The 9,929-nt window shown below is 41.3% G+C and overlaps 1 pseudogene; it reads left to right on the top strand.

Annotated features, from left to right (window-relative positions):
• Positions 1 to 3,988: 3,988 nt before the first annotated feature.
• LOC110502973 lies at positions 3,989 to 9,832 on the top strand (annotated as a pseudogene).
• Positions 9,833 to 9,929: the final 97 nt, after the last annotated feature.

Raw genomic sequence — 9,929 nt, 5'->3', positions numbered from 1 at the left:
AAATACAAAAAAAGGTATGATCAAATCAAATGTATTTATATAGCCCTTCGTACATCAGCTGATATCTCAAAGTGCTGTACAGAAACCCAGCCTAAAACCCCAAACAGCAAGCAATGCAGGTGTAGAAGCACAGTGGCTAGGAAAAACTCCCTAGAAAGGCCAAAACCTAGGAAGAAATCTAGAGAGGAACCAGGCTATGAGGGGTGGCCAGTCCTCTTCTGGCTGTGCCGGGTGGAGATTATAACAGAACATGGCCAAGATGCTCAAATGTTCATAAATGACCAGCATGGTTAAATGATAATAATCACAGTAGTTGTCGAGGGTGCAGCAAGTCAGCGCCTCAGGAGTAAATGTCAGTTGGCTTTTCATAGTCGATCATTAAGAGTATCTCTACCACTCCTGCTGTCTCTACAGAGTTGAAAACAGCATGTCTGGGACAGGTAGCACGTCCGGTGAACAGGTGACAGGAATCCATAGCCGCAGGCAGAACAGTTGAAACTGGAGCAGCAGCACGGCCAGGTGGACTGGGGACAGCAAGGAGTCATCATGCAAGGTAGTCCTGAGGCATGGTCCTAGGGCTCAGGTCCTCCGAGAGAAAGAGAGAATTAGAGAGAGCATACTTAAATTCACACAGGACACCGGATAAGACAGGAGAAGTACTCCAGATATAACAAACTGACTAGCCCCCTGACACATAAATTACTGCAGCATAAATACTGGAGGCTGAGACAGGAGGGGTCAGGAGACACTGTGGCTCCATCCGCTGATACCCCCGGACAGGGCCAAACAGAAAGGACATAACCCCACCCACTTTGCCAAAGCACAGCCCCCACACCACTAGAGGGATATCTTCAACCACCAACTTACCATCCTGAGACAAGGCCGAGTATAGCCCACAAAGATCTCCGCCACGGCACAACCCAAGGGGGGACGCCAACCCAGACAGGAAGATCATGTCAGTGACTCAACCCACTCAAGTGACGCACCCAACCTAGGGACGGCATGAAAGAGCACCAGTAAGCCAGTGACTCAGCCCCTGTAATAGGGTTAGAGGCAGAGAATCCCAGTGGAAAGAGGGGAACCGGTCAGGCAGAGACAGCAAGGGCGGGTCGTTGCTCCAGAGCCTTTCCGTTCACCTTCACACTATTGGGCCAGACTACACTCAATCATATGACCCACTGAGAGATGAGTCTTCAGTAAAGACTTAAAGGTTGAGACCGAGTCTGCATCTCTCACATGGGTAGGCAGACCATTCCATAAAAAAATTAGCTCTATAGGAGAAAGCCCTGCCTCCAGCTGTTTGCTTAGAAATTCTAGGGACAATTAGGAGGCCTGTGTCTTGTGACCGTAGCGTACGTGTAGGTATGTAAGGCAGGACCAAATCAGAAAGATTAGGTAGGAGCAATCCCATGTAATGCTTTGTAGGTTAGCAGTAAAACCTTGAAATCAGCCCTTGCCTTAATTAATAGGAAGCCAGTGTAGGGAGGCTAGCACTGGAGTAATATGATCACACATTTTTTGGTTCTAGTCAAGATTCTAGCAGCCATATTTAGCACTAACTGAAGTTTATTTAGTGCTTTATCCGGGTAGCCGGATAAACAACTGATGAAGAAAATGGAGAGATAAGATTCCCCAAAGACAAAGATAAAACAGAAAAATGAAGGGAACTCCGAAGAACTTGAGAAGGATTTTATTGTTTCAAAATGCCATCATTGCAGAGTTAAAGCAAAATTATCAAAAAATGTGCAGTGCCAAGGACAAACAAGTGGCTTCAAAAATGCTCAGAGGCAACATCCTGAGAAAGTATGGCCTGGTCAAAGCTGCAAACAGAGAATTTGGATTTTCAGCAAATGCATTGAGGGAAACAGGCCAACCAGTCTTCAATACTCCAGGTAAAAGCAGTGTAACATAATTAATTAGCACAGCCACAGAAGAGAAAATCACTAGATTCTATGAACGTGATGTCAACAGTAGAGCAACAACAGGGGAAAAGGACACACTAACGAGGAACAAGAAAAAAAAGCAGAAGTGCTTCTTGAATGGCACAATTCAGAACCTTTATCAGGATTTTAAGAGGGAAAATTCAGATATTAAAATGTCCTACCATGAATTCTTTAAAGGATGTATTTTTGGGTTGTCAAGTCAACAGTCCAGGATAGGGACACATGCCACATGCAAAACCCAAGCCAATGTCCAGTTCATGGCGGACAAACTACAGTATCACAAAGTCACAAAGTTGCAAAGTCACAAAATTACAAAGTTGCAGCAACAATGGGAACCTTATTGAGTCTTTGTGCTGTGAGAACCTGAATTAAGAGTGTATGTATAGAGAGTGCTCCCTTTGCCAAGCCAAAGAGCTTATAACATCTGAATTTGATGCTGGTGAGCAGACATGGTGGTTTGAGTGGAAAAACAAAGCTGATGAGAGAGAGAAGGAAAAGCAAAGAAGGGAAACATGGAGAAGTTCACTGTACATTTGACAGTATAAGAAAAGGTGTGTGACACACTGCATATTCTACTGGCGAATTTCTCCAAAGGATTGAAACAGAAGTTGGGGAAACATATGTACAACATTCGACACCAATACTCCAAACTGAGAGAATTAAGAGAATCTGCAGAAAGAGGAGATCATTGTGCATACTGACTTTGCAGAGAACTCAGGGGCACAACTTTCACTGGGGATGGGGACGGATATGGCCCCCTCACATTCTGAAATTGCATTTTTGTCCCCTTCAGTTTTATCATTTGAATGTAATACAAGATGAGGCAACAGTGTGCTTTAGGACCATGCAGACACCTCCGAGCGGTCGGGTAGGCTGTTTGTAATGTTTATCCGACTGGATTAAACTAATTATGATTATTATTTTCCCCCCACTTCTAAAATCAAAGTTGTGCCACTGAGAGAACTACGTGCGTAAATACACCAGTGAAATCCAGGCAGTTCACTTTGGTGATTCTCACATGCAGGTGACCCTCCACACCTGTGTTGGACATACCACAAATGATACCGTTTCACTTTGCTCACTGAGCTCTTCTATGCGGATGACCCCTCTGCAATCTGGGCTCATCTTTCAAAAACACTGGCCTATGTCCTTGCGCTCTGCCCACTTTTGGAATCTTACTTTTTCTTAAGTTATTTACATGTTTTACAGTGGTTGTTGTTCAAAATGTTTGCAATAAAATATTGTTGTTTTTACATAGATGTCTTTTCCACCACACCTTGTCATTTCCACCACACCCATATGTTTTAGGTAAATTAGTATACTATGTCTAATTTACATTGATTGATTTGTTTTAGATAGGGAAATCATATAGTTGTTATCATAATCTCACTAAACGTTTGGGTGGAAATATCTTCTTTTTTTTAATGATAAATAAATATTTTCAGCTGTCACAAAGGCAAGTTTATACATTCAGGCGTTATGTTGAATGATTAATTTTAGGAAAACCTTAAAAAGCACTTAAAATAATATTCAGTGCAAGTTAATGTACAAATGTATAAGAAATGTGTTATAAAATAATTGTATGATATTTCATTTTCAACTAAAATGGATGTTAATTATGTGATGGAAATTACATTTGTCTATGGCTGTCTGAGAAAAATGAAAATATATACATTCCTGAATAATACGATCGCAGCTATCATCGGATATTATTTCTAGACAAATCAAAGATGATTATAATACTGGTAAAATGGTGTTTCAATACATTTTAATTCCTGAAAGCTTGCCGGGTTAAAGTGCCCGAAGATGTAGAATCACCCAAATAGTGAATTTGTTAAACCATTTTACTGGAATACCAATCGGAAGAGGAAATCGCATTAGCAGAGTTTTAGTTATGAACGACCTCCGTCCATTCACCAAAATGTTTTAGATAATGCAAATAAAACAAACACCATTTCATTCCCACTATTTTGACTTTAATCAATTAAGTTTTGTTTAATTGGAAACACATATACACATGGTTCATTTACGTTTGAAAACCAGGAAATAGCTTCAGAAAGAGGTCTCCTTAACGCTAGCGCACTTGAGTTGTCATTGTTCTTGCTTTTCTGTCTCTTAGTCGCTCGCTAACTGTCTTGCAGAATGGGACTGTTGCTGTTGTCAAGATGTCTAGGCGTAAATCTTTTGAAACGCAATGTTCAATCCCGTACACATAGACTAGTTTGATTAGAATGCCAGACGTCCCGTGGGCGAGAGGTAAAGTGGAAAAGGTTCAAACCTTTGGCACGCGCTTCGCTTTTACCCCGGCGGAGATGCACTGTGTTCCACTTGCATAGTTGAGGAGCTCATGGACAACCACGGTCAACTTAGCCAACTACAGCTCCTCCACAGACTCCGAACAAGCAACACAACAAGAAGTTAACAGCAAAGATCTGCAATCAACAGAAACAAAACAAACTCCAACTTGCGTCTGTCTGGTAGGACATGTCACTGGTTCACTGTACAACAGGGACAACTTCTAGAATGACAAACGTGGCACTGAAATAACACTGTTATCACTAACTTGTGCCTGTGTAGGGTTGACTTCATTACAACCTTTATTCCTTACTTAGGCCCTATTTGTTGTCATGAAAGTTTATATATTTTTTTTAACAATAATGAAGTAACTTTCAGTTTTGATTCTTATATTTTATCTACGCTATCCTCCACAGCGGCTGTGGGTTTCCTGGTGGTTTCTAGTGCTTGACACCATCTATTCAGTGCTTCCCTCTGCTCTCGGTGTATCACGCTCTTATGGGTGTTTCTCTGTGGGGGCGCTGCCAATGCAGCCCGTGTCTACCTCATGCAAATCTCAGGTGTGTGTCACCATTTGCTTCCAGTGCATGCAGAGGTTTCCATAGCGATTACACAGGTGACTGACTATAAGGGAACTTAACTTACTTTACACTTTGATGCCATACAGAGTAAATGTGTTACACAATTAGGTTATGACTCTTGCAGGGCAACATATTGTAAGAAATCTACGCGTATCTCTATTTTCCACAATTCTGAGGCAGGTTTCTTTGATAAGACCCTTACCGGGGAGCTCATTGTTTGCCAACACGGCTGTCATCGGGCACTCCCTCACTGACAACCTCTCCGGCGGGCTCCGCGCTCGCAGCAGCTGGGATCAGCATGGTGGTGAGAAACAGGTAAACTGGTTTGTTTTCTCTGTACTGGTGTCAGTTTTAAGATTGTGAGTCACATCAGAATGTAAGTCAACTGGTTTATTGTCATGAGGAAGATGGGATTTTTTTCATCCCTTCAGGTACAGCTTTCCTCGGGTGGACACTACACAACTTTTAAAATCCTAACATCGCTGATTCTCTCACATTAAATAACTATCTGTAGTTGTTTGTCTTGCCAACATTGTAGCACACACACTAAAATAGTGATGCGCTATGGCTCAAAGCAGCCTTGTACACGTTCAGTCAGACATTCACTCTTACCATACAGAGTTGAATTGAATAACATTCCTTGTGAACTTCAGACCTGTAACGATTTGACACTTTCGCTTTGGTTAAATGCAAGTACAAACGCATACTATTAGTAGCCATTGCTCCTGCTCGAGAGTACACATTATGTGACGCAAAACGTAATCTCACTGGTTTCTCTAGTGAGCTCTCATTTGCCATTGCTGATCACCGCTCTCAAAACTTGTTGTTGTACATCTCACACTACAAGAGCATTGCCGATTTTGTGCCGATAAAATCAAATATATTTGAAAATATATATTGGGACGTCTGTGACTACTTAAAGACGAGATCGGTAGCCCTCAGATTGCGTCTTTGACCTGCAAACATTAAACGAGTGTAGGTGACGGCCCCGTGCCTACTCAAACGCATCTCGAAAACGTGTCTGGAACCGCTAAATTATGGCCAAAATCTTGTCATGTACACCCGATTTAAACGGCTTCATTGTTCTGGTTACTCTACGTAGATTGTTGACTGTCTGTTTTGATCACAGTTCTTTCTGTCACAACAAGGAAATACAAATTTAGCAAGTCACTTGAGTTTCTTCCTTGTTTACTGTATTCCTAGGAATACAGCAAAATATCCATTACAAATTATTACACTAAATATAGTCAAGTTGAATACATTGATAAATATGTTCACACATCCTTTTTTGTCATTAGTGGCTTTACTGGTTCAAAAGGTAACAGAGAAAGCTTAAAAGACTCAGCTGAATTGCCTCCTCACGTTTCCTGGCCTCTCCTTCCCTCTCTGCCAACAGTTTTATGTGTCACCCAGTTTAGCAGCTTTTGTGCTTCTGAACATGCCTCCTATGGCTGGCCTGGCTGTCATATACGGGAGATACCTGCACTCCGTATCCAAATGCACACAGGACTCTCTGGCCGAGGCCACACAGGTAAGACCAGGCCCACTAACTGCTCATCATTACAGGCATTATTGAGGCAGTGTTTCCCCTAGATTACTCTCCAAGCAGAGCACAAATACAACCTAATCAACATCCAGGTCTTTTAACCCCAAAATATTGAATTGAAACCAATTGATCAGACTCATACTCTGTTGTTCTGTCCTCTTGTAGTTGGCAGAAGAGCGTATCAGCAACATGAGGACAGTTTGTGTGTTTGGTAAGGAGCTGACAGAAGTGGCCAAGTATACAGAGAAGGCCAACTACATTCTCCACCTGGCCAAACAGGAAGCTGTTTTGCTGGCCGGGTTCTTTGGAGTGGTGAGCATTCAGCCATTCAATGTTGCCCAATTTTCCCTAAGAGATGGTTGACATTTTGTCAATCACGTCAGTTGAAGTGTACTCCACCCCTTTGGTCTTTTGAAAGACAGGAATCACAGTTGTCTTATCTGTGATGGAAGCTTGTGTTTTTCTGGCCCTGGACTATTCCTTCAGGGGCTATTGGGTTGTAACTGCTTTCGTATGTTGTTTTTTTAGACAGGACTCAGTGGTAACATCATCATCCTCTCTGTGCTGTAGAAGGGAGGGCTATTGATGGCCACCGAGCACATAACTGTGGGAAAGCTCTCTTCATTCCTCAAGTACGCCTTCTGGGTGGGCATTAGCATTGCAGGTAGGGTGCATATAATTGTCTCATTTCCAATCCATGCATTCTTAGGAAAACCCCACCCAGCTCATTAATAAATGAACAAATCACACTTAAATAAAAAACAGATTCTCAGTTGCTTAGCTCATCTAAACATTTGTTTAATTACATAGATTTCCTAATGATGGTGTTGGACTTTTGGACATTCTCAACCCTGAATGATCTGATATGATCTGATACCCAGATGTGGGTTTTTTTATGGAGTTCTTCATCATAGCTTCTTTAACAGCTGGAATGGAATTACTTATTTTACTTGAACCAACAGGTGGTCAAAAACAGATAATTGCTATTGCAAGGGCTCTGCTCAAGGTAATTTAATTACACCCGATTGCATGTGTCAACAATGGATGTTTTTAGTTATGAGCTGAAGTAATGTTTATTTCCCTCGTCTTCCTTCAGAACCCCAAGATACTTCTACTTGATGAGGCTACAAGGTAAGCGATGTGCATAATCACATCACATGTTTTATTTCAGCCTCTTCCTCTTCATTTTGGACAGTTAAGCAAGGTCAATAAGCTGGGTGATGTCAAAAGTCAAACAACCCAACAATATCATGTGAGCTATAACTTGAGGTTACTTGCGTTAACCCTGGTTATCTGATAACGAGTAAGGTCTCTCGCTTCCCAATAGTGAGAGACCGAAACAAGTATTTGAAAGAGAACTCAATGGACCTCTGATCTCTCGTCACAGGAAGGCCATAAAGATCATCAAGGACATCAACCACCCGAGCCACTGCCTGTTCACCCCGCTATCATCCAGAAGGCGAGGTCAGTACAGGTGCATCAAAGCTGGGACCGAGAGACTGAAAAACAGCTTCTATCTCAAGGCCATCAGACTGTTAAACAGCCACCACTAACACTGAGTGGCTGCTGCCAACACACTGACACTGACTCAACTCCAGCCACTTTAATAATGGGAATTGATGGGAAATGATGTAAATATATCACTAGCCACTTTAAACAATGCTACCTTATATAATGTTACTTACCCTACATTATTCATCTCATATGCATACGTATATACTGTACTCTATATCATCAACTGTATCCTTATGTAATACATGTATCACTAGCCACTTTAAACTATGCCACTTTGTTTACATACTCATCTCATTTGTACATACTGTACTCGATACCATCTACTGTATCTTGCCTATGCTGCTCTGTACCATCACTCATTCATATATCCTTATGTACATATTCTTTATCCCCTTACACTGTGTACAAGACAGTAGTTTTGGAATTGTTAGTTAGATTACTTGTTATTACTGCATTGTCGGAACTAGAAGCACAAGCATTTCGCTACACTCACATTAACATCTGCTAACCATGTGTATGTGACAAATAAAATTTGATTTGATTTGATTGATCTAATTCTAATCAATTAATTTTAACTTACATTTTTTTTAAATAATAATGTTTCCTCCCCTATTCTCCAGTGCCCTGGATGCAGAGAATGAGTTCCTGGTCCAGGAGGCTCTAGAGCAGCTCATGGATGGGAGAACGGTGCTGATCATCGCCCACCGCCTCACCACCATCCAGAACGCTGACGCTGTGGCGGTGCTGGGCCAACGGTGTGTGGTGGAGTGTGGTCAGCACGCACAGCTCCTTGGCAACTACCAAGGCCTCTTCAGGAAGCTGATGGAGAAACTAGCCTTCTTCTAAGAGGGGCAAAAGCAAGCGTTGAAAAGAGCAGAGGATAGGGGAGTTCTTTAAATGTAGAGAAAGTGCCTTTACAGTAGCTGTGTGGTGATGTGCTCTTCTACACTCCTCAGTACGTCAGTGTGTGAATCAGATGAAGCTGCATGTGCATATCAAATAGATCATGGATGATTTTGGACGTGTCAAATGTGAGTACTGCAGATATCTCATATAACTGCTGGGATTCATTTTGAGATGGTCAATGGGGTTGGCTTCTCTTCTTGAGGACACCCAACTCATTGCGGAGCCTCAAGAGGTTAGTGTTTCCTGAAAATAAGAAGGACATTAAAACTCTGAAGTATGTCACGTAAATATTGTCAATTAGGCAGATCTATTTCCAAGACACGGCAAACATACAGAGAACTGAAATACAAGCTACATTGTCATAAATGTAGATAATCAAATAACATCTTATATTCCAGGTGATAAATCCACTGATCAGTTGTGAAAATGATGTGCCTCTCCATGAAAATATTATGCTATTCAAAGGTGCTTTTGGGACTTTGTTACCAGTTTGGTGAACATGTCTAAACAATCTAACATTCAGTAGGTAAAATTTAATTCAAATCTATGTATCGCCCTAGCTAACACACCGGACTCCAATAATCAACTAATAATGATATTCAGTGTAGAATGTAATTAATTTAATCAGCTGTGTTTTGCTAAGGGTGGGGGAAAAGTGTGACACCACTCTGGCCCCCCGTGGACTGGAGTTACCTGTTCCTACATCACTTTTACTCATATCTATATAAAATCTCTAATTGATATTCTGTGAATACTTTTTCAAATTAACCCCCACTTATAGCCCTACTAATACAGCAGATGCAGTACTGACATTACATGACAGGTTTATATCATACTCAGTCATCACATATTCTCTGAAAATATTTCCTCATACCAAAAGAGGGTGCTATTACCCTATTTTTTTTTTTTTCTCTCCAATCCGTGTGTGTAAAGTGTGTTTAAAAAAGTTCTAATTTTACCTGAACTACAGGTAACAAAAATATAAATGCAATATGTAAAGTGTTGGTCCCATACTTCATGAGCTCAAATAAAAATTCCTAGAAATATTCCATATGCACAAAAATGGCATTTTTCTCAAATGTTGTGCACAAATTTGTTTACATCCTAATTGGTGAGCATTTCTCCTTTGCCAAGATAATCCAT

Source organism: Oncorhynchus mykiss, chromosome 23, assembly GCF_013265735.2.
Source record: "Oncorhynchus mykiss isolate Arlee chromosome 23, USDA_OmykA_1.1, whole genome shotgun sequence".
NCBI classification, from domain to species: Eukaryota; Metazoa; Chordata; class Actinopteri; order Salmoniformes; family Salmonidae; genus Oncorhynchus; species Oncorhynchus mykiss.
This window is presented reverse-complemented; position numbering and strand designations above follow the sequence as displayed.